Genomic DNA, 26,310 nt, shown 5'->3' with positions numbered 1-26,310 from the left:
ACTTCCTCGTCCTCGACGGAGGATACATTCGTGCAACATGTGTGCGAGGGTGTGCGTTTGTGTGGGAGCGCGTGTAATTATGTGGGTATGTTAGGCCGCTCCGTAAGTGAACGATTACATCACATTCAAATCACTCACACAATTGGTTTACTACTGCTGGTTGGGTCCTTCGTCCTTACGACTTCCGACGAGAGTTGGTGGTCACTCCCTCATAGAATGGTGGTTCATTTTTTTTTATTCCGTGTTGCTTTACCTCCCCCTCACCCAACGCAAACCATTGCGTGCATAATTCCATTGCTAATGGAAAACGGGCCCATGTGTTGCGCTGGATCGATGTTGAGCAGACAAGAAGAAAAAAATCGCCGTTCCAACTTGAAACATCGGGCGCGGGTAGAAAAATTTCCATACGCGACCTCTTCGGGCCCCGGGGCACGCACATTCTAGTCCATGTTAATCTTTATTGGACATTTTATTTCCTCTTGAAAACACAGCGGCGCCGGTAGCCGTTATGATATTTTACTAACCTTTTTAAAAGATGTCTCAAAAAAGCCGTTTGGTGCGGATTTTCGCATTCCAATTTGCGAAAAAGCATTGCATTAAATGGTAAACAAAAACCTAGAATTAAATAGACCTCAATACGCGCCAGCTGACAGCGATTTGGTGGGTGGTGTTAGATTTCGTGCAGGTTGGCAGAATAAATAAGCACAAACCAACACTAGCAGCACCACTCGCAACCACCAACAACCGCTGGGCAACTCCATTTCATTCACAAAACTCCCCAGAAGCTACCAGGGAGCACCTTTAAGGGAGCTTCTGCTCCTCCATCAAGGCTCGGCGGATCGGTTGGGCGGGCCGTAATCGGCGAGGGTAATTTCGTGCACGATAAGCGTTTTTATTTTCACACCGAGGAAGCAATAGTGTTCGAGCGATTGGCGGAGCGAGTAAAAAAGTTACACAAACAATCGAACGGTAGAATGAATGCAAGAACGAGGGAATTTCCTACCGCCCTGAAGGGTCGCCGAAGGGTCAGTCAATAGATCGAGCACCTTCGTTCATTGGAAAAACCCGTCTCACCACATATGCACCGTTGTTCATTCATTCATTCAAGCACGTGAATGTAAACTTTCATACGATGCGAGATGTTTCTACTTTATAAACTCAAAGCTAGCTGGAAAACGCGCCACGAAATCAGGCCTATCTCCGTCAGTTAATGATCTGACGATGACAGTGTCAAAGGTCAACCCTCATATAACGAATTTCCAAATCGATCGGGGTTTGACTTGTTCGTTTGCATAGGAACGGGCTGATTATTCCGTGGCTTCCCGAAAAAATGCACCGACCGACGATTAAGAAATCACCAACCCCCCCGATCCAACGATCGTCTGACCCGTTCAAGTTGCGGCCAGTTTTTCCGTTGCCAACCCGTTTCGCACCGCCCCCCTAGGAAGCGTAGGTCAGCGAAGAAGTCGTTCCCTGAGGTTAGCAAAGACTGCCGGCTTGGTGAAAAAAAAGAAGAAGACAATGTGTTGATCGCGTTGCATCCCCGCGCATCGTAATGGTGGCCAAACCTGGGAGAAAGGCCGGACGTCGAATGGTGGAGGTGAGGGTTCGGTTTACACTTCGGGTCGGCAGGCGTTTGTGTCAGCACATGCCGAGCGGCCGGTGGTTTTCGGTTGCGAGGGAGGACCACGACGAGACGGTGAACCGGGGTTTTGCATTGGAAATTAACATATGAAAATTTATGAGCTTCAATTCAAACCGAACGCAGTTTGAAGGTGGGTATGAATAGAAGCAAATGCAGGAGGAAAGGCGCATTTGCCGTTGGTGGGCTCCGGAGGGCGGGGAAAGGGGACAATTAAAAGGCCTAAGGTTTAGAATTCCGCCTCTAACCAGCAGCAACGTCAGGGTCATCCCGCGCAACGGTTGACGGAGTGCTTTTCAGCTTAGCTTAGGAAAACTAATGCATGCCCGGGGTGGAAAAACCTTGAACAGCTCCAGACCGAAAAAGGGAGCAGAAAGGGTTTTTTCGAAAAAACATCGTCCCCCGGCACGTCGGCCCGCGGCGTTCGTGTGTGTGTGGTGTAGTTTTCTTCGCGTCGCGTCACGGACGTGCGCAGGACTAGCTATTTTTCGAAAATCTTTTTTTTCCCAACCCCACGCGCGTACGATGTTGTCGTCGGTGGCGATCGTTTGTTTGAAGTTTTTCTTTTGCTGCTTTCCGTCCCCAGTCGCCCGTTCCCGCCGACTCGAAAAAGCTCCAGGTTTGTGATTAAAAAATAATAATTTCAAAAAGACAAGCAACCTCCAACACAAAAAGACAAACTTGGAAAGTGCCACCACCTCTAAACAACGGTTGCGTGGACACTTTTGAAAACGCAGTTTTTTGTGATAGAAAAATAGTTGGGAAATGACCAGCGGGTGTGTCCTTCGGTAGAAGCACGCCGCTAGATTGCACATCGCACAATCATCACACAGAAACATAAGCAAAGTAAAAAGAGTATAGACCACTGGCTAGACTAAACATAGTGTACAAGTGAATGAAAAAGAACTATTCTGACTTGAAAATTTTAGTAATTTAAAAGTTCCAAAGGTCCAAAAAAGCTTTACACTGCATCAATAAAATTAAAAAAAACTCAAATTGGGAAAGTCACTTGCTTTCTCCCGACTCTACACCCAAACGGGGAAGTAAAGACTTCCACCGGATGATAGTTCCCATTCATAACATACAGTCAAGGTGCAAAATGAAAATCGAAACTGAGTCGAAACGATAGCACCGCCGCAACGAAATGAAAAACCCCGGTCTCCTCCACTTTTGCTTACTCGCCATTACAATGGCGTTAATTTTCTTGCCCGATGCGGAAAAGTGCCTATTAAGTCGAGCCTCTCCTGGCGCCGGGTGTTGGTGTGGGCACGGATCGCATCGGTGTTAAACGTTGCGCCAACGCGTTGCAGCGAGACGATGGTCGGTCGAGGTCCGCCCTCGCGTGGAGCATAATATAATTACAATAATATGCAAGTTTGCATTTTGTGGCTTCGTTGTGGTGGTTTTTCCCGCCCGACAAGCGACGCCCGTTCTGACGATGTTGGGTGATTTTTTCACATACGCCGTTTTACTTCCCCACCCCGAGTCGTTAAAGTGCAAAACGGGAAACAAAATATTCATTGAGAGATTACATTTTCCCCCGGCGTAATGAGTGCGTCAAAATGACGTGTTTAATGTTCTATCTGTTAAATTTTATTTACTTTTCGCTACGGGGTGTTGAGCTGCCGGGCGGCGATAAACCACCGGTGAACGTTTGTTGCGCACAATTTGGCGGACCACAAAACCGAATCGAGCCTCGAAACCGGGGCCCGCGATCGATGCCGCAATTACGAGCGAAACGATTTTCGATGGGTTTGATTTTTAACTGCTCGTAAAACATCAATCCGGTTGCGATGGTTTTGGTTATGTTCTTGGTCGGTCTGCCTGTTACACTTTACACATTCACACGATGGACACGATCAGTTCCGCGGTGGGGTCGCCGGGTGAAGGATGCGATAAGCGTCAAGTAATGGATCGTGTTTTGCGTCTGAGAGTCGGAGTGGGCAGTGGTTGGCGAAGCAGTTCTACGTCTATCTACTATGACACAAAATGGACGCATCTGCTGACGCAGAAAGTGGCATAATCGGAGTCTTGAAAGGAAGCCGTTGGCGCCACGACGAAGTTGGTGGAGCTGGCAAAATCTCATGAAAAATTGTCATAATTTTTAACTCTTTAGCAAACGCCCTTATCGTACAGCATAAGAACTCGAGGAAGAGGGAGGAGTAGCTAAATTCTGGGTCGCCTTCAAATGTGAACGATAATCATAAGTATCTACAAACAATTGCAAACAACAACTGACACTTCATACAGAGGTTGTGTTTTGTTACTCCAAACTACCACATAATTAGTTAATCAAATACTTTCGCAAAAATGATTTGCCTGAGTGCGAACATTTGCGAGACGTCTGCGTTACGGTCCTGCCATTCCTAATGTGTGCAAATAAGCTCCCACCTCCATTCAGCCCCGAGCAGTGTTGGGCAATTATCATCGGCCTCCAGGAGTGGGAGCCTCATTTCAATTAGGATCCCTGACACCTTCCGTCGACGCCATTTTGGTAGTTCCTTCGGACGTGGTTCGCTGACGGTTGCATCTGAGTCTGAGGGCTGCCAAAATCTGCCTGAGAGGTAAACATCCCTCAACACCTGCCAAATTTTTGTTCGACCTCCCGAAGGTACCGTAGTATAATCATATGCTCGAGCGAACTCCGAGTTGCGTTTGCGTGTACAGCGACCACTAAGATGCCGACGACCAAGACGACGACGATGATGACGACGACGACTCCTCCTCCTCATTGGCATGAGCGCGCTGGGTTAGAAATATGCGTTTCTTTTTCCTCCCAAAGTTCCCTTTTTGGCACCCACCCCAAATATGCTCGGCTCCACGCCACGCCGGGGGGTTGTTTGGCTGCCGTCCGCACGGGGAGGCCCGCTGGTTTGTGCTTTTTTTTGTTGTTGTTCAGTTGGTACGTAGTTTTTTTGGCACAAATTATCATGCCTAGCATGATGTGATGCGATGCGGTGCTCTTCGCGTGCAGTCCAAAAACACGCCTACAGTTTCGCTCCTTCACGGTTGGAAGCGTTCCCTGATGGATCTCCCTCTGCTCCTTCCCGTCGACATCTCGGGCGTGAGGGGAGGGAGCATCTTGCTAATATCAGGACCCCCTGCACGTTCTGGTGGCGCGTAAATACCAAATGGGAGAAGACCAAGTGAAACAACCTACATGCCACCACATTACGAGACGATCTAAATCCCGCTCGGCAACAGCGTGGGGGAACTCTCGCGGCACTGTTTAGGCGAAGGGGCAGCGGTGGTACGAATAGACATTCTTCATGATCACCTGCTCCACTTTGGATCAGTGGGAAGTATTCGTGGGATCGTTCGCGTGGGGCGTTCGGTGGGTGGTATCGCGCTGGAGCTAAAACAAATATTTAATTCACACGAGTACGAGCCACGCCGAAGTGAGGTTGGGGGTTGGAGGACCAACCGGTCCAAGGCGGTACACCGTTCCATTGACGATCACCTGATCGATGTCTGATACTCGGATCATCAGACGCTCCTAAAAAAATTCCAACTCGACTTTTGCCTTCCACCGGGAGAGACTATCGCCGGAATTCCTGGTCTCCGGGGAGGATTCCTGCCCTGGAATGGGGAACGGATAGCGGTGGGCCAGTTCTCGGGGTCTGCGGAATGTTACCACCTGCCAAACGCCAACGCTGGTTGTGCCCTTCGATCACTCATATCACAACATGTCTCATTTTTCCGATTATGTGTCCGCATTGCCTTTTCTCCGGTCGGTTTTCTTCCCCTCCATCTGCTCCCTAATCTAATCGGATAGACGGAAGACTACCTGTCCATAGTCAATCAACGGCAGCTAAAACCCCCCCGAAGCCAGTGGACTCGAAAACGCGACCTGTCGTCATGCCTCCGGTCAGACGTGTGTCGGGCATCGCTTCTCGTCCTTCTCGTGGACCACAAATTAGCGCGTACCCTCAGCTGCCGGGAGGGGTTTCGCTGAAGTCGAGCCTCGCATTTCGTGTGTAACACTTTCCCCGAACTCCCGTGCCAGCCTCTGGCGGGGTTCAGGATGGGGTGACAGGAGATCACGGTAGCAGGTTGCATGCCGTGACGGGTATCACGCGTGGATCGGGGCTGCCGTGATCGGTAAGATCCAGTGAAGTCCGCGGCGAGCCACAAAAAATATCCATACCTCCAGGTCGCCTAAGAGGACTATTAAAATGATAAATTTGACAGATCGAGGTCTCCTAGGGCTCATGGAGTAAAACAAAAAACAAAGTAAAGTATAGAGCATGGGAAAAGAGATGTACGGGAATGCCGGAGCACAGGTGGGTTGCGGTCCGTATAGTAACCAGATGAGGCACTCCATCCATGGGGATATAAGGGGTATAATTTTTGCAATTTCTTTGAGTCGTGAAACATTCCTGTCAAAACGAGCTAATATGGGCGCATTATTTGGAGCTACAGTTTGACCGTCGTACGAATGGAGGTATTCAAGTAGAACCCATTTCTGCTTGCTAAACAAAATACCGAACGTAACCCTGAAAATATACGTTCGTTTAAGCCCAAATGTGTTCTTCAACCTCACCGCCTCAAGACAAAATATCAAAGTCTCCGATCTGGTCCATAGAAATAGACCCCCAATCCAGTAGCTGCTGGACATTTTCTTTTGTGCACCGTGCGGTAATAAGGTGCAACTAATCTATCTATGTCAGCTAGTCACGAAACGGCGTCCAGATCGGGTTGCGGTATGTGAGAGCCCGGCATTAGTCCCCCGAAAAAAAGGAAAAGATTTTGGGGCTACAACTCTTTGCAAGATCTGGTAGCGTGAGGCTGAGGTTACCCATGCTGCCATATGCTTACACAAGTGGGCACTATCCCTTTTCATCCGAGGCTTCAAAGCGCACGTGAGACAAGGTTACTTCCACAGACGCGAAGCTTCGAGGGTTTCCCCCAAATGAGTTAGGGACCCGTCCCGATCGTTGATCGTTTCACTCGATCTCATTAAGCGTCGGCAGGCAAGTTGCCTGGGACGGCGGTGAGGGAGTGGACACTGGTTCCACCGGCAAACGATTGATCATTTTGGCGAGTTCTTTCCAGCGCGGCTACCAGGCCGCCCGAAGAGGTTAAGTGCTTTTGTTTGATTAATAACGATAATGACATACACCGGCTTTCACGCCGGGACGGCAAGCTTAACCTCTGGTCGGCAAGTCGGTGAAACACTTGTTGGGGGCTGTAAAAGATCACGCCGGTACACATGTGAATAGCTTTAATACCACATTCATCCGCAGTGTTCTACTGTTCGCACGTCAACGTCATTAGCGTGCCGCTTGGAAGCAATGCTTGGAGTTCCTTCGGGGGCTGGTACCTGCCCTGCCGTCTGAAACCGATGTAGAACTCGGGTTCAGTGAGGTTTCGAATGGCCTTCATCCGAACCTGGTCATAACTCGATATCGATTCCAAGCGCTAGATTATCCACCTACTTCGTTAATGGCGTTGGAGGTTACTGTTGTTACCTCCAAGTAGGGGGGGGGACTAATTAGACCAACCTGCCAGAGGTCCTTCGCACCGCAGGTTTCCGAAAAGGATACAAATTGTCTTTCCGCTAAACCGTGAGTAAAAAATGACTTTCCGAAAACACACATTACTAACATCCGAATCCGCGGGTGGTGAACTTCAAGAACTGCGTCGCCAACAGCTAATCCTCAAGTAACCCCCCCCCCCCAAATAAGAAGAACTCCTTTCAACTCCAACGCTACATCTGGGGCGGACTTTGAGCTAGCAGCAACGACAGCCACGGGGAGCCAGCGAACACCAGATTGTGGGCAGATAAGCGCCCGACTCTTCCGTAGCCTCCCGAGCGGAGTTCGATATCGGTACGATATTTTCGGTTGGCAGGGACTTTATTTTTATTTATGTTTTCCATCTCAACTACCTCCTGCCCCGAGACCGGGCCGATGGAAGCTTCCAAGACCGCCGGAGGAAGCAGCAAAAGGTATAAAAACGCACATGCTGAAGAGCGCCAGAAATTGGAGGAGTTCCCATGGACACGGGCTTCCAATCTTGCGGGCGGGATTCGTATCGCTCCGGATCGCAGTCAGGAATGAAGAAGTTATGTTTTTGTAGCTTATCCGAAACTATAAAATATATACGAGCAGGCACATACACACACACACACACGCGCGCGCGCGCGAGGCGATGATGCGGAATGAGAACGGAAGAGCGCGGAGTTGGAGTTGTCTTTTCGGCGATCGACCACACCGGGGGGGATTTCTCGTTGGGCCGGAAAATAACTCCACCCCGGCTTGGTTCCATTTCCTCCGCTCTGTGCACATACACACGGGCGCACACGTTACAGCAGGTCCCATTCTGTCGTTTTATTTGTTGTCCATGCTTCATTTTTCGGCATTCGTTGCCTTCTTGGCTTTCTCGGAGGGGGCGCTGAAGTTAAAATTTAATTTCTTGATTATTTGCTCCGTTTCCTTGGTTTGGTCCGTGTGTGTGTGTGTTTGTGTTATGGTTGGAGTGTTTCTCGAGATCAGAAAATCTACCCCAACGAGATGCAGCGGCGCACCGGTCGGTAGGAGGAACGTTTTATGAGACATTCTTCACCCCCGAATACTGGAAGTCCCAGGACAGCCACGCGGGCAGGTTGGAAGATCCGAGGGAACAGAAGCATGGGAGGGCATCGAAAAGTTGCTCCCAATGAAGCGATGCTTATCTTGATCGCTACAAAAGCGGGTATAAAATACGATCGGGCCGTTCGATCGGGCGGATTCGATTGGATATTTTGTTAGCCGAATTTTAATGTCATTTCCTGTCCGCCCGGGGTTCACCGGTGAGGCTCCCGCGAGCCGGTGGTGCTTCCAAGCGCCCGGTTTCCCAGAGTATATTAGCGCCATCGTTTCGATCAACGCCGATGAGACCCGGTTTAGTGGGACCGGTATCAATCTTTGGCGACATTGATGGGAGGCAAACCCCGCACGAGAGAGGTATTCGCACACAGCCTCCAGCCTGCCGTTTAATGGGGTCCGTTTGGGTCGTGGCGACGGTGATGTCTTAATTCAATTAATTGACAAAAGTGTCGAAATGCGCCCTGGCTTTGCTGGCGCCCTCCCCTCCGATCGGAGTTGTATAAGCCCGTCCAATTCTTTTGCTTTCGTTCGCTTCGAGCTGCTATCAAATGCCCTCTCGCAAGTGCTGGGAAACTGGCGATGCGATCTTTATGTGCCGTTCGAGCCAATCGACGTGTCAATTATTGCGTACATTTGGCGATTAGCAGCGACGGCGTTCGACGGCGATCGGCCAGATTGACACTTTCTTTCGGCCGGGCCGTTTACGACGTCGGTCCGCACGATTAAGAGCCCCCCGATCTCACGCGCCCGGCCGGCGGATTACGCGCCGATGAAGGTATCGAATGCAAAGTGCGTGGGAAAAGTGCACTCCGATCGCAGTTTCAACCGGCGAAGGAACGGAGAATTGGGCAACGGAGTTATCTGGAAGGATTGAAGAATGGCGAAAGATACCTTAAGAAACACTCGGATAAAGCAACGGCGAGCTAATTTAACCGCGTGTGTCCCGTGGGTCGCATCTCCACTGGGCCACTTTCTTCGCGCCGCGCCGCGACTTAAAAGTTCATCGTTAAACAATTAAATACATGCGCATTGCCGCTGCGGGAAAACCTTCAGATGAGGGGGGTTTACTCCTTCCACCGGTATTTTAATACCTCTTACCAGTTCGCCGCATGAACTATGGTGACTATTCCCACCGAACTCCACGCGAGGACCCAACCCCGCACGGGTATTTGTGTGTTTTCGGCTGTTGTTTTGGGGTCGACCAAAAGAATTGGACACTCGTGGTTGCAAAAACCCAAAAACAAAGCAAAACCCAAAACCTCCCCAAAATCTCCCAAAAATGCCATGTAAAATAAAACAACCTCCGGTCTTGCAAAACACCAACAAACTCCCCACCAGGGGAGATAATACAAAACAAAACCAAAAAAAACAAACCTGACGAATAAAAAGACCTTCCCATTCGGGGTGGGTTGCTGGTGGGTATCTCCTCCGAAGGTGCTGCGTCGAAGGAAAAGATCCCGCCAGGGTCCGCAGAGTAGTTCCCACGTCGCGTCGGTGCGCAATCGGCAATCTTGCAAAAGAGCTTTCTTTCGCGGTCGCGCACTAATTTTACACGATCCTTATCCGCGCATGCGCAAAAAGGTGGAGAGGTCGGTCCATCCATCCATCCATCCATCCGTTCGTACCGACCGAATTGTTGAAGATCGACGCGCGAGGAAGACTTTTCAGATCCTCCAAAGTCGTCGTCACTTACCAAACCAAAATACAAAACACACCGAAAACCGACGCAAGGGGGAACGAAAAGGAGTCAGCGAATGGTTCCTGGACCCCACCGTCCGGGTCGAGTTTTTAACGGTGCCGTGCTTCAAGAGTAAGTGCTTTCGAAAGCGCAAGAAAAAAACAGGGTTAACAAAAACTTGCGAAATAAAAATCTCACCCCATCCCGATCGGCGCGTTGCGTTTGAAATCCCTCCGGAGAAAGATCCGGCCGGAAAACAAGGAAGGAAAACACCACCAGAGGAGTCATCCCGCGAGCGCATGCATTTGATATGATGGGCTCTTGAAAGGTTCTCTCACGAGAAAAGGAGGTCCTCCGAGCAGGCGATATCTCGCCGCCGAACGGTGCATTGCATGGCACACTGCGAACAACGAGGACGACGCAACAAGTGCAACATAACACGTCGTTCGCTTGTCGTTCACACCACCTCCTACGTCACCACCATTCGCTTTCCGTCGATTGTTCGCCGGTTTTGAGGCCAATTTTGGAATTGGCCCTGCCAATCGCTGGCTGACTGGACATTTTTTCGTTGCGTTCGAGGTGCAGGGCGTAGGAGCAAGGTACAGCGGACGGTGATGGCCTTTTTTATATGCTCTTCACCTTTATCAGTCTCCTTATGCTGGCTGGATCAGCCGACGGTAAAGGCGAAGTTCCACGCACGCAAAACCAATGCTGTGTGGGGTAAGAGCCGACCCTTACGAAACGGTACCGTTTGATGGTGCTGATTTCGTGTGAGGCAGGAGCAAAGTGTGCAAATACAAACCCCTCAGTTGTGCAAGTGATGAGGAATCGATGAGGTTTCAAAGTTCGACAGCTTCTACGCATCCATGCCGGCCTTCGGCACTTGACCTCTGGGTGAAGCAAACCACGATCCGGCTCCTTTGCTCTCTCTCTCTTTCTTTGTAAAAGGATGGCGGCGCTTTGCCGCAGCTCGGAGGGCTCGATATAAAGGCACTTGATTGAAGTTTCTCCCAGTTCCTTCGATCCGTTCCTCCGAACAGCCGCTTTTTGAGCTTTTGTGTGGGTCCCTCGCTGATGAAGATAACGCCAGTCGAAACACCCGCAATGACCCACCCAACATCGTCGGGTGCGCGGAGAAGGGAGAAGAGTGTCCTCGACACCATCATCATCATCATCTCTGGCGAGAGTACGCTGCGTTCAAGACAAGCTAAACCGTCGGGTGTCAAGTGCGGTGCCGAAATTGTGGGTGAAAGCTTGACGGCAATGAGAAGTGTGGTGCATTAAACTTACATTCATCACCCTGCGTCGTCATCGGAAGGCATTCCCAAAAGGAAACCCGAAAACAAACCCCACCCTAAAGAAGGGAACTTGGGGTACTAAAACCACACCAAATCAAACGGAGCCATCGACGAGCTGTCGGTTCGTGGAAGGGAAAACCCCCTCCGCGTCGGTGCAACAGTTTGGCGTTTGGGTTGTTTATAGGCTCATCAAAACGGAAGATGTCCAGAAGTGGTGGCGAAGGCCCAAAATTCCTCGATTCTCGTTCTCGGCAAACGAAGGACTCGGCTTTGGGAGTTCTCGAGCAGCGAAAAAGGCCCCGGAAGCGAGATAACCGACCCGGGTCCAGTTTTATGCTCACTTTTTTGACCCCCGGGTACAAGAACGATAAACTTACAGACAGACCGCCATTAAATTGTGCTTTGGGCTTAGTTTTTGGAGTTCCAAATAGTTTAATACGCATCCCAAGAGTTCAGGGATCATATGACGGTGTGGAGTATAGATCGAAGATGTCTAAACCTTTTTGTGCTCAGTTTTATTTTCTTCTTTTATTGCCCTAAAGCTAATTATTATTATTCTCTTATTTCTTTCAGGTACGTGTCCAACTCGAAGTTCGTCTCTTAAGATATCAATCCAATCCAACGAATGGAGGATGCAAGTCTTCAACTAAACTATCCAATAAGAACAAATTACCCTCACATCAAACAGCGCAGTTCAAACGCCACCATACCATGGACTTGATGATGAGCCTCTAGCATCTCGAATGACTAATTCAATTCACTCCCCTCCACGCCGCGGGTGATCTGCGCGCGGAAATATCATCGACCATCGGCCTTATCGGTTAATTGATATTAATATGATCGCTTCGCCGGGCAGCAAATCTCAGCCTCAGCTCGGTCTAGCTGTGCACGACAGCTTTCAGATTTCAATTGACATATTCTACCGTACCTAAGGGCTTCCACCGGAGGGTGTGCCGCGCTCCGCGACTTTTTGATGTCTTCAATGGTGATGGGAGAACTAACCGCTGCACGGAAGCACCACCATCAATTGAGTTCTCCATTGCTATCAATTAACCTTCCTTCTTGGGCGATTCTTCTTAATGCATCCGCGCTGGGCCTCCTCCACCGAGAGTGCGGGTGGGTAACTTCGTCAGGCCTGCCAGGCAATTCGTCGACCAACATCAATTCCGAGTTGGTCGTTTAGTTAACGCCGCATCCGACGGGTTGGGGGTGTGTGTACGTGTGCCCATGTTTGTGCGCCGGATCACATGTCTCCCTTTCCCACCGAACTCAGTTTCCCAGCTGTGTCTCCAACGATCCTCCACGGTCTACCACATGTGTGCTGGCGACAAACCCTACCCTCATGCTCTGCTCCACTACGCAGTCGCCCCTAGCGAAGCGTGTGATTTGAAAATAAGCATAAACCTTATGACATAAACGGTCATAATGTGGCGCACGGTGTTGAACGGGGGAGGAGTGTGATTATGGACGACTTTTGTGCGACATCTGCGATTGACGCGAAGTGTACGGCGTTGGTAACACCCGCAACAATCAAGTCTCAAGTGAAACTTTCATGCCCGGAGTTCCCGCTCGACGCAAGATTGGCATTTATATCACATCTGCCATGAGAAGTTGATGCTCGTTGACCACACGCTCAATTAGTTCGTCGTAAAACATGACGTTTATGTTTTGATTTACTTCCAGCTCTCACCACCGATTCGGGGTGGTTGTTCATTGGATTAGGCATTACTTGCTTCGACCATTTTCGCGCAAAGTCAGTTCTATGTTTGAGCAAAGCACCGAATAATCCACATCAAACCCGGTCCACTAGGGAGGTAGGATTCTCCGAGCTCCAGCTCCTTCCAACGCTCGTAACTCGATCGTCGCGAGCAAAACGACCACGACGACCGATGACGTTGGCCAGCAGCTCGCAGCAAAGAGTTCCCACGTCGCGCACACAACCGTCGCGGAATGGCGATGATTTGAGGCGCACGGACGTACATAAATATTTATACACTACAGCGCTCGGGTCGCAAACATTTTTACTACAAACGGACAAACGCACAACTTAACGAATTGATGTGGACTCGCAGGGGTGGGGATGCTGAGTTGTAGGTGGCAAGAGCAAATAGGACAGGACAGGAAACGAATGGACGGAGGGAAACAAAACTTGATTCTTGATCTCCGATCGAAATCAGAAGACACCGTCTGTATGGGGGATGGAATGTGGAGAGCAACGCGCTGTGTCTCTTCCCCGTAGCCGGTGAACTCAAGATCCAGAGATGCCACTCTCACTATCTTGCGCGGGAATTCCGCACCGAAATGCTTTCTCACCCGCACAACTTCAACATAAGGATTCCTTCCCGAACAGCTACCAGGTAGCAACGAAACGTGGAGAGGAATTTGTGGAGTGTGGAGTGGTTTTTCGGACGGCGGACTTGGTTCTGTTTGGATAGTAGGAGTATATGCTATATCGTTCCATCGACGGTTCACGTCCACGGCATATCCAAACTACCCTTCGCGGAAACCACAAACATCGGTTGATCGGTGCGCTAAATACTTTTCCGCCGAAAGCAACGGCAACGGAAGAAGAAAACAGCGATCCACTGGAACCGGACCGCTCCGAACGCTCTTCCTCGGGAGATGCTCAGCCCTTTCGAGGAATCACAAAACCACAAACCCGGACCTCGCCATGCCCCCGCTTTTACGTTCCAATGCCCTCGGCCGGGTTCGGTGCCTGTAGAATGGAGCCTCGAACCACCCTCGCTCGCTCGGTGTCGGTGGCTCACCTTCACTGAATTCGGTTCTATACCCCTGAGCTGAAGAGCATAGGTTCTTCGGTCCGTCTGTCTGTCTATGTTCTCTTCCTCTTTGGCCGTTGTCATTCCCATCGGGACGGTTGAGATTTTCTGCCCGTCGTCACACGACGCAAGTTTTTATTCCCGCGTTTCGGGTTAGGTTTCCGACGGTTCGGCCGCTCGCCGAGACAACGAGATGCCTTTAGTACTTCAGCTTCCAAGACGACGCGGTGGGCTTTTCTGCGGGGCTCGATCGTTCGTTATCCCTCGAAGCATTCCATGGCCACATACCTGCTGCTCCACGGCCTGCCTAGCTACACCCGCCGGAGCTTCTCTAGCAGACAGGCGAGTTGGTTTGTTTTGTTATTATGCCACCCGCATAAGAAGCCCTACAGTTCTTCCCGTAACCGAGAGAGGCGACGGGTGGAAGCCAAGAACCACGAGAAGTCTCATATTACCCCGTTTAGCTCACGGTTCGGCGTTTCCCCTTTCGTTCACTTGGGGGCGTCTGAATCCCACCCGCGCACCCCGCCTTCCCTCGCCGGGCCTACGTACCGGCATTGTCCGGAACCCGCCGAATGTGTCCGCCGGTATGAGATGGTCATTGCCGGACCGGTCGGGCGGGAGTGGAATTTTATACACTTGAACATCCCCCAACAACATCAACAATAACAACGATAATAACATCAACAGCAGCATAACAATCATCATCATCAACTTCGCGTCTTACGGCGTCCGTCGTCGTTGTCGAGACGTTGTCGTCGTCTTCGTCGTCAGCATCAGCAGCAGCAGCATCCAAAGTGGTCCGAAAGCTTCAATGGCAACCTTCCCGCACTGAGAGCCCCCAGCATAGGCAGTTACACGCCGACGCCACCACCACCATCACCATGCGACGTCTTCCTTCCCTCCCTCCTCATCCTCGAACGAGGCTCCGCGGAACGATTCATTTGAAACGAATTCAAATGAATATTAATTCTGATTTTCCCAAATTGGAGGAGGATTTCATTAGGTCCGATTCTTTCGGATCGCTTTCGGGTCGGTTTAGTTCGTGTGTTTTTTTTTTTTGTGTACGCTGTCTGCCCTCTTCACATCGGCAGCTCCTTTCGGTCTGCTTTTGTTTCTTGTTAGTTCGTTGTTTTGCTTCTCGTATCTTCTTAGCCTGTTAGTGAACCGTTTAAGAGCTGAATGTGGCGATCCAACTCAAGCCGACCGTTTCGTCCCATGGGAAAGGGATCTAGTTTAAATCTCAGTTCTACGCTGTGATATTCCGTTTTATTCTGCGACCCTTTTTCTGAGGAAGAATTGTAAGCGATTTTCGGACTTTATATTTTCCCCGATCCTTTCATTGGAACAATTCGGAAGAAATATGTAAACCGCTGTTTAAACTTGCCTGGAATTCCCGGTGGCGGGAACGGGAAAAAGTAGCCCGGTTTCGACAAAATATCCAGCGGGAACGATCTTATTCGTCCGATCTGTCAAAGTGAAGCTTTGTTTACGTTTTAGTTTGTTTACGTGATCTAAATTGGCGGCAGGTAAAAGTGGAATTGTGAGTCATTATCAAATATAAAGTTTATGAATGGTGTTGTTGAGTTCCTCCTCCAAAATTTTGCGTCGAAGACTACTCGCATTTTGGTTTCTCTCCAACAACATCGGCCGCATCCATATACGTTGCCCATACCGACGTTGTTGTAGCAAGCGAATGAAACTTTTCATGAAACGTTTCAATTAAGCAAATGCGTCCGTTCCCGCCGGGTCGTAGTTTCGCGTTTTTTAAACATAGCGGGAACGAAATCCGTTTTTTTCATATGGAGTTTCCCGTCGTCCAGCGGGATTCCCGCTGGACGGCGGGAATATTCGTGCGAATACCGGTGTGTCTAGCCGTCGCTTAAGAATAGACGATAAACATTTGCTGAATGTGTAAATCTACAAGCTCGAGAAATTGTCTGCACCCGTCCCGTGTGTCCACTCTTCACTAGGACACATTTTGAAAACAACCGGTGTTGTTGCCGACTGCAAAGCGTGAGCATCAACCTCTTGCTCTCGTTGGTGACGTGTGTTCATTTACCTCATTTCCTCGTCTATGGCGGTCGCTGTGGCTTTTATCGGAATGCTACCTCTGATGCTGCTGCTGTTGCTGCTGCTGGTGATGATCCTCGGGCTGTAATTTATGTAAATGATATCTTTACCCCTCGATAACCCGCATCGTCCGACACGACCGAATCGAACAGTAGTCTTTGTCGCCGGGTGGAGATCCGCACCGGATACGCCGGGCCATCCCCGCCATCGTCTGTGGTTGCTCCTCTAATCTCAACGAAGACATGGAAGAGAAGCAGAAGGAGTGAAAGAGAAGTGTGCTGCAGCGACGTCTTGAGCTACACCAAGCCATGCTCCTAGGGCTATCACGATCCGATCCGATCCGTTGCCCAACGAACACGTGTGGCCCTCGAAGACCAGGTGTTGTCCAACCGATTGGGATCGACTCCGCACGTAACTCCGAAGGAGTCGGGACAGCTTTTGTGCAGGTGCTGATTGGTTAATTAATCCCAACACCTTGGACGTACTTCCTCGCAGAGTATGGGGCTTGGATGTATGATTACTCAAATCATGAGTTTCGCATTGCTTAAGCGCTCTACTATGGCGCTTTCCTTTGCACTAATGAAGGCGTCAACTCGTATGGGTTTGGTTCACGAACGCACTTCAAGGCCACCCGTTCCCGTTAGTCCCGTGGAATATTAAAATCTCTCCCTTGTGGCTTTCAGGTGCGGTTCTAGGCCCGGTGGTAAGATTTAAATTCGGCCACAATTTATGCAACCCGCGATCGTTAACCACGTTTAGGTGGCCACTACTAGGAAGTTATCGGCAGCAGAAACACCGACGGTACATGCCACAGTTCCGTTTGCCAGCGAAGGTGCGTCCACCAGGTCCGATATACATCTTGGTTGTTGGCCATCGCGTGACGAACGCATCGAACTCGCGCTTCCACGAGGGCGTGTGATTTGGCGTGCGTTCAGATCGTTAAACGCGTTCGGTGAAGGGCAAAAGGATGATTCCATGCCCGGCACCGAGGGACCGTGGCCGGTTTTTGGCGGCAGAGGACTGTCATATGAAGTGTTTTACGATATGTGGGAGAGTGCGATATTTGTTTGCGAGGACAACTCAAACTCGGAATGTTTGTATGAATCTTTGCAACATAAATAAACATCTATCAAACACACACTCATACACACCCCTGGCCATAGGCAGGCATGCTCCCCACTGATGTACCCAAATCATAAATCATTAAACCAAACGCACCAGAATCGATCGAACAAGAATCAATTCCAGCTTGCAGTAATTTAATATCTTACCCAATTCGTGTTTCATTTTGCTTCCATCGGAATACTTTTGAACACCACAAACCGGAACGCGTATCGTCAACCACCATCGCCATCGCCATCATCATCATAATCATCTCTTATTTTATGACCCAATCGAAACAGATGGACATCAGATGGCAGTGGTCGATACTGGAAATTTTACAAATTACTTCCACCACCCGCAGAACGGTTCAAACCGTCCGTTGGAGGCGACACAAGATTCTCCTCCTCCACTCTGTGGCCGGATGGTCGAGGACGGCAGAAACAATTAAAAAACAAACCCCCCCACCCCTCCGACCACACTTCCGTACCGATAGAAAACGGTTGAGGAAGAGGAAAAAACCAACAAATCAAATTTGGATTGCAAACCAGCCAAGCGGCGGAAGTTTTCAAGCCATAAGATGCAAACGCGATCGTAGTGATTTTGTAGGTGGATTGGATGGCTAATTTTCGGGCTAATTCTTCCACCCCTTACCAGCACCACCACCCGCACACGGTCCAGTTCAGTTCAGTCACGGTGTGAGACGCCGGACCTGAAGACGGTCTCTCATTCGCGCCAAGGTTTCGCCACGAACTAATGATTTGATTGCGATCGAGAATAGTTTAGTAGGAGGCTATGGACGGGCTGGGAATGACGGAGATCAATTTGTTTGTGGAGTTGGTTTTCGTGCCGTTTTGTTTCACTGCTAGCTGCCAAGGACAAGTGCTGTTTGAAGGCTTCAAAGTGGACAGGAGCACCAACGGCAGCATACACATGTGTCAGTCGATTTCAATCTGTTGTTACGCATGACGTTGCTCGACGACGAAGTTCGATCAGTGGTGGCGGTTTTGCGCTACATCGTTTTGATTAATTTCATCTGCATGTTTTAACCGAATGGCGGTTTGAACTGACTCTTCCTTTGCCACAACCAAACAAACAAACGCTTCCGAAAGATTGATGATCAGCGGGGATAATAAATTCATAACTTCTCAACATTGTTCTACATACCGACCGGTGCAATTAATTACAATCAATACAACGATCGTTAAGGACGATGACGGTCCGGAATCGGACGGTTGATGATTCATCGCGATAAGATCGGACAAAATCGATTGCCGAAAAATCGATTTTTCAAAACCTTTTAAGAGGCGTTACCGCATGGCTGGGAAATCGAAGAAAAGAGAGAGAGAAAGACATTTTGTTTTACAACATTATCAGTAGCATGAAAATGGAAAAAAGCGCAAGCTGTTTTCTTACCTCTCCGGTTGGGTTACATTTGCGAGATGTATTTGGTTTTGTTTTGTTTTTTTAAATCGTCTCATAACGTCTCGATTGTTGGCGATTGTTTAACCAGTCGTAAAGGGCGTTCTCGTACCACGTTGGGTGGAGGTGGAGGCGACGGCTACCTGTGCTAACAATAAGGTCGGTACCTTGGAGTGGCTGGCAGGCCATCGCTTTTGCCGAAGAAAAAGCCAGCCAGTCAGCCGACATTCAAGCATACACTCAATTAATTAGGAGACGGCGAAACCGCGCGATACTTTCGAAGACGACGACGACGGAAGGGTTTCGCAAGTGAACGGAAAAGGGTCCCGGGCGGTGGCGGTGAGGCACACATGGAGGAAGCGAACACAAAAATGGATCGTTTTGAGGTTGGGCAAACGGCGAGGATCAACTCTCGTTTCTTGCGGCCCGACGCCGCCGAGGTGAACAAAAACACACCGGCACAGAAACCGGCCACCGTCAGGTTGATGCCGACAATGATGTCGATGCGGAAAAAGATAGGAAAAGAGCGAGGGGTGGAAGTGCACACACACATACACGCACACATCGTGCGACGCGCGGGGTCGAGAATATATAAAATTAATTGTTTTCGGTTTAATTATTTTGGGATCGTTCTCTTCGCGCTGCCTTCCGGGGACCCCAAAGGAAAAGCACTAGCATACCTTGCTGCTTCGTTTGCTTCTTGTTCTCGGGCACGGAGCATCAACCGAACACGGTTGCCGACAAACGATGGGCCCGCGCAAAACAGATCCCAACCCATTTGCCATTCGCCATTTGTTCGCCCTCGTTCCGGCGAGTTCTTTGCAAAAAAGTAATGAAAGTAGCGTAGAGGAGGGAGGAAAGCGAGAGAGGGGGGGGGAGGGTTGGTTGCAGAAAAGCACGCGGTTGCAGGTGCGGGAGGACAGGACCTCGCGAATGAAGAAGTCGTCGTCGCATCGCGTCGTTTTGCCATCAAAATGATGCCGCATTCGGTTCAAAGGAGGCAAAGCAAGATGCAGAATGTGTCGAAGAAGGGCCGGGATAGACGCAGGGCTACGAAAGATGGGGGAGGCGATGAGATTTCACGTAAATCGGCAAAGAATGTGGCCGTCGATTTTCGGGCTACCCTTCCCCCTCCCTGCAAGAACGGAGATATCATTAAAGCGGACAGCAACATATGGTGGTGGATGTCGAATCGATTTGCTGGCCGACGAAGGAAAACGTTTTGACAGACGAAGGGGAGGGGAAGGGGGGGGGGGAATTGGGCTGGAAGGTTGTGGGTGTGACGATGACGATGTTGATGTTGATGCGGTGTTGTTGCGACCTCTTCGTGAGAGTCACATTTTCCCCCCACCGGTCGAAACATTTACCCCTCCTTGGATTCGGTGTTTCCTTCGGGGTTTTCCTTTTCTACTCCCGCGGACGGTTCCCGAACGGTGTTTGTTTGTCCAAATACCGCAAATGTCCAGCCGAAATGGAATGGGAGATTGCATCGCTGGGTGTTGAAAGACCATCGCCAACCCTTTTGCTCCTGCCTTCCCGGCTGGAGAGGGCGAATGTTTTTCTTTTAAATAGTTGCCCAAGCGTCTCATTCTCAGACAGTTCTTTATTTTTCAACACTCCTCGCACAAAACATGTGGTGGAGGAATTCTTGAGGGCGTTTTTTTCATTATCATCATCTTCCGCCGAAGCCACGGGGAAGAGGGTGGGAGCGAGGGAATCCACCCGAAAGGCAACAAATCAAAACGGAAGATAAAATCGAGATGTTTAATGATGCGCATGCGAATCGTTGGGGAAATGGGCTGGAAGCGAAAGGGGTGGTGAGAAGCGAATAATTGGTGCATATATTTTCCAAACGTTCACCAGTACGACGGTTTTCCGTTAATCCTGATGCGCATCTGTGGGGGTTTAAAAGATAGGCTGCCCCAAACGGAGGCATTTAAAGATCTTGTTCAAAACAAACGAAGACGAACGAAACTAAGTTAAAGTTGATCCTCACAACGACCATAATTTACGTACAGAAAAATCTGCACACCACGACGTTAAGTGACGACTTTCAAAAAATCAGGAACAGTGTCAAGTGCCATTGCAAAATATTCGGCACTTCGTATTTTAGGCTCGGCTGCAGAAATCGTTCGGTTTCGCTTTATCCGATAATCCCTAAGTGGTCGAGATCGACGACACAAATCCCTTTCCACGCTCGATCGGCACACGTGCTTACGAATCAAACCCGGAAAGTAAACGGTCGATCATCATCATCATCATCATCATCTTCCACCCCTGGAGTGATGATCATCTTTACCGCATCTTTACCTTCACGAGCGGCTTACCGAATTTTTCCTTGAAGACGCCGCCATCCCGAAAGCCCCCACGATGCCGAAAAAGTGGGTAAAACTTTCAAATCAATTTTCGCTTACCCAACGGCGGGAAAACGTTTATCATCGCGTAAATCGCCACTTCGCGATCGCCCTCTCTCTCCCTCTGCCCCGTACCTCCTCCGGGCGGCTGTCGGCAATTAATCAGTGCAGCCAAATCTTGTGTTGCAGTAGGAGCCCTCTGGTCGAAGTTCAACCTCCCCGGTCTCCTCCTTCCTCGTGGGTGCGATCGGTACCGATTGTGGAGGCGCTGGATTTGTTGAACCGTCTTCGGCAGGGAGTGACCCCAGCGTGAAATTTCTCCACCCGGCATATGGGTGGTTGCGCAACCGAAGCAAATGGACCTCGGCCAAAGAATAATGAAAATAAATAAAACAAATTAACGCACACCAAACGGGCGGCCCGAAAGGGTGGATAATCAAAGCAAGATGCTGCGCGGCAGATTTCGCCACCGGATGGGTGGGAGGAGGGGGGGGGGGAGTGTTTGCGCATTTGATCGATCGATCGTCGGGAGCTGCACACGAACTTCGCCGCGAAATGTTAATTGGTTTCGAATTTCCCGTCCACACACTCTCTCGAGGGGTGAGACTTTTGTTTTGTTTGGAGGATGTCATTCACTCCAAAAAAGTTCAAAGGAGAAGACAAAATCTTCATACACCTGATGGAAGGATAAACAAGCTGCAATCCGCGGAGAAAACCCACATCTCTCCTGTTTTGCTCGCTGTCACCGAATTGTGGCATGCATTTCCAAAGTGTCCGTCTGCAGTGATCGATTTCGGGAGGACGAAATTAATTGGCGACTTGGTGGAAGGCTTCAAACATAAATAGTTTCCCAGCCGGCGAAGGATACGACCGTTTTAATGCTTTAACGAAGCAAATTTTTAACTTCTGACAGTCATCTAAATAATTGATACCCGTGCATTAACTGTCCTGGCCGCAAGGAGAACGGAACTTTACTACCAAAACGGTCCCCGATGCACGCTGCGGGAGCATTCAATTTTTACGAGCCCCGCTTAATTATCCTTCGGTCCCATCATTTTCGAGCGGGATCTCTGCTCGGGCCGAAGAATTCACCGATCGTTAGCGCGAAAGGACGGACGGACGCACACCGATAATGCACCGCCCGAAGAAAAAGTCCACTCCCAGAAGCGTGGAGCGTCTTCTGGATGGCTTCCAATTAATTAAGCAACAATTTTCGGAAGCGTTCGTTCGCCTTCGTTTTCTTTACGAAACCACACAATGGGAAGCTGTCATACCCGGGGGGGGCGGGAGACAAGAAAGTCCGCTGCATTGATCCGAGCGGAGGACATATAACAACGGGATAGTGCACCGGGGGTTGCTTTTCCCTCAATTTCATTCATCGACGGGGAATCGGGGTTCGTGATCGCGTGAGAAAAAGCCACAACCAGCAGCGGGGAACCTTTGGGAGAGAGTCAGATTCAACTTGACAGGAAATTTGGTCGCTTGTAGGAAGAGAGTCGTCGACGTGGTGTAGATTCCTGCTGAGGAAACTTTACTTCCCATTAAGCTCACCCATCCTGCCGAAGGGGTTTTAAATTCCCTGCGAACGACTGGCTGCTGTTAATTAAACGGAAATGAAGTTATAGTCGCCTTCTTTTTTCCACACCCTGTTTTCCTTCTTCCCGCCTTCCTTCTTCGTCGACAGCTTATCAAACGAGGGAGCAAACGACATCGGAAATCAATAAAACTTAGCATACAGACTCGAAAACAGCCCCACAAGAGACTCGGGAGGTTGGTACGAGACGAATAATAATGCATAGCCGCCGACCGGCGTTGTCGTTGTCGGAGGAGGAAATGTCCACCCGCCAAGACGGCTACAACGTCGTCCACGTCGTGGAAGACGACGCACAAGACCCGCGAGCCTCGGACCGAACCGCCGCTGGAGCCTAATTAATTCACGACGCTAATTTTAACCTTACCTTCGGTCCCGCGATCGCGATCTCGATCACGGTCAAAACCCTTTCGTCTGCACACGACGTCGACGTCGGTGAGGGTGCTCTGCTGAACTTGTTTTTTCCGCGTCCACCGGTTCAGATTTGATTTTCGTTCGTTCCCATCGATCGATCGAAGCAAGAGGACGCACGCGCGCGCGCGCGCTCGCACACCTAATCGTGAATCGGCGGGCGAAGGTGAAGAAAACGGTACGATCCTCCCGGTCGGGTGCGCCGGGGCGGATGCTGAATGAATTCGAACCGCAAAGGGCCATGTCGGGGCTGCCCTTCGATTATTAATGAGGCGAACGGACACAACCCGGTCCCGAAGCATCGGCAGGTGCGACCGGGCTCATAAATATGTTTCAATTGAATTATTTACAATCGCTTGCGTTCGGAAAACGAGCAACCTGAAAACACATCTCCCCTCGGACTGGGTATTCGACGTGTTTTAGGTTTTTTAAATTTATGAACCATTTTGTTAACATTGAGGTTATTTTGTGAGTTATTTTATTGCCTTGGTTTATGACAGATCATTTTTGTGATGTTCCATTTAACGCAGACTTAAAATTAATTAATATTGAGAAACATTTATCGATTGATTTCAATTCTCCTACTTCGTTTGTAAACTGCTTTTGTCTCAAGGATCTCTCGTTGTGCCTTGCAAAACCGTTTCATCATCCTTTTTCGAGCGAGGCATTAATGGAAAGACTTCTTCTTGCGGCTCTATAAAACGACATCCAAAACCGTCGCTAAACGCGTCTTGGTGACAGATCAGCGGCAAGAAGTAATAAAAGAGCTAAAAAGATCTCGATCTCCCCTCCTCCCCTCTCCTCTCCGCTTGATCTTGCCACACGACAGAGACCATCGAAGCATCATCCCTCCGCGCCAGTACTTAGTCTCGCCCCGTAGCATTTCCGCGAAATTCAAACCGAATGTGTCATTATCTGTCAACTTCCTTTCCGTCGACTCCTCCCACAGTCGCTGTTCCTTCGCGCGCGTCGCAACGGGAAACGAGAAATAAAAGAACGCAGGAGGGAAAAAAAACCGGTCAACCACATTGTGCGTGTGTGCGGAAAAGCGGTTTCCATGCGTTCGAGAGGAGGGCGCGCGCACCGCGTCTTTTTCGTCGAGCGTCGAAGCGCGGGAGGAGGAACACTCAACAATGTTGTGCCTCCGTCGAAGGGTCCGAAGGGTCCTCCGGCAATCAGCAGAAGCGGCATCCACCTCCCACCCGCCCCGTACCTCTTCGCGACCACCCCCTTACTCAACACGACAGCCAGTTGGGCCAACTGATCATCCTCTCTGACAGGTCCGCGGGGTCCGCGATATCTTTAACATCCGTTGCCGCGAGCGATATCGGAGTCCGGGGAGGGGCGGGAAGGAACCCGTCAATGGTCTTAAACCTGGTTCACCTCGCTCCAACCTCCTTCAACTCCACCACCAGCAAACCGAGATCGAATCGGATCAACCTTTGGGGGTGGAAAGGGGGAAGATTGAGTGGAGGACAAGGTGTACCTCCCGGCATGGCGAACTTTCATCACTCGAATGGCCGATTCCACGCCGATCCATCCATCCGTGGCGATCGAATCCCGAAGGCCCGAGCTTTCCTGCGTTTCCTTTTGGGCGGGTAATGAAAATGTGACTAATTGATTTGTACGTTCGTGTGAATGCTCCTCCGTCGCGGTCTTCATCATTTTCACGCAACTCTGCGGAGCCATCGTGGGTGTGTGTGTGTGTGCGTGAGTGGTTGTGCGTAGTGATTGCGATCGCGACGTCGACGACGACGACGATCGAAGCCCTTCCCAATCGAATACGATACGCGCCTTGGCGTTGGGTAAGATGGATCCGAACGTTTAACGACAATCAAGAAAACGTTTGCGCGCCCGGCTTTGGCTTTGATCTGGCGGGTTTTGGGATGATAAAACTCCTGGCCCACGGAGTTCGTAGTTCGTGGAAGCTATTTTCTAGGGTGGCCCGACGTGATTCAATAAAATTGATGGGCTTGTTGTAGAATGTCGAAGGTAATGGTTTCCCGGTCCAAACAAAACAGGTAAACTTTATACCATTTTTAACCTTCAGTTCCGAAACTCATCCGTAAGCAAGGGAATGCAGATATAAATGTCTACCTTGTTAACACTGTAATGAAGTCTAATCGATCGATATTTCCTGTCTAATAAAAAGCCATCCTCCTATATTGATTGAGTTGTTGAACCGATTAGCATAAACTAGTTTGCAACAAGCACGTCATAATTCAATTGGAAAGTTTCGCATTACTGATTCCGATTCGATAATTTTCAACCATTCCCCTTCCATTTGATTCATCGCGATGCCATTAAATTGCACATAATATTTCTTGCCCACATATGCGCGCTCGAGACAAACATCATCGGGCACGCTTTGTCCGTGTGTCATCGCATCAATCTCGGTCCGCTGCTCGGAAGAAGGTGATTCATGGTCGCGGCCCAGCGGGAGAGCGACCATTCTTCGGATGGTGCGCATTCGCGCCGTCCACCAGAGTACTGTGACTCATCTTCACGCTGGCATGTGTTCACCTGACTACGGATCTAAGATCTTGAGGCCATTTTTAATGCTTAGCGGAAAGTAATTGGAAAACCGTCCAACGATGGGTCAGGTTGTTTAAAACGGTACTGGCGTTGGGTATAAAGACCTTGTAAATAGGCGATAGGTTTAGCGAAAATTGATAAATCGATCGATCCGAACTTGGATCGCGTTGGAAACATCCACCACTCTTTGTTTGCTGATGCTCGATGTTTGTTGTCCTTTTGGTTCCATCAATTTAAACCTCATCAGGTTCATGCTCTCTATAGGCGAAGGTTTCTGCCGTCTATAGGTGGACACACATCTCACACCATCGGTAAAGTTACGAAACGTTGGCGACCTTACAATAGGCGACCCGAGGGACACACGCGATCACAAGGGACTGATACCGGAGTCTACCTTTTCGGTGAGACCACAGTTCAGTTCGGTCGTTGTAGAGCATCGGAGAGGGATGGAAGGATGTAGTTCTAGTGTATCTCCGAGGTGTCGCAAGATCTAGATGTGAGCGTTCGAACTCTGTTTGTGGTGGCAGTCTGTCTTAAAGGGTGCTTGATGGAGCAAAAAACCCATTGCAACTCCATTTCTCACATGCAAGATTCAGCTACACGCCCTTTGTAGATGATCCGCGAGTTTCGCCAAAGTTCTGGCAAGTACCATACCTTCAACATGCCCTCCAGATGTGACCCTCGGAGCAGCAGAACTAAGTCTGAGTTGGTTGGTCGAGCCCTCGAGCATAAGAAACTCATGAAAAACAAATTCCAATAGCCGCGCATACATTGATGCATAGAGTACCTAACCTTCCGAAACGCGAGCATATGAGCCTGAGCCACCGCGCAAAAG

The sequence above is a fragment of the Anopheles coustani genome, chromosome 2, assembly GCF_943734705.1.
Source record: "Anopheles coustani chromosome 2, idAnoCousDA_361_x.2, whole genome shotgun sequence".
NCBI classification, from domain to species: Eukaryota; Metazoa; Arthropoda; class Insecta; order Diptera; family Culicidae; genus Anopheles; species Anopheles coustani.
This window is presented reverse-complemented; position numbering follows the sequence as displayed.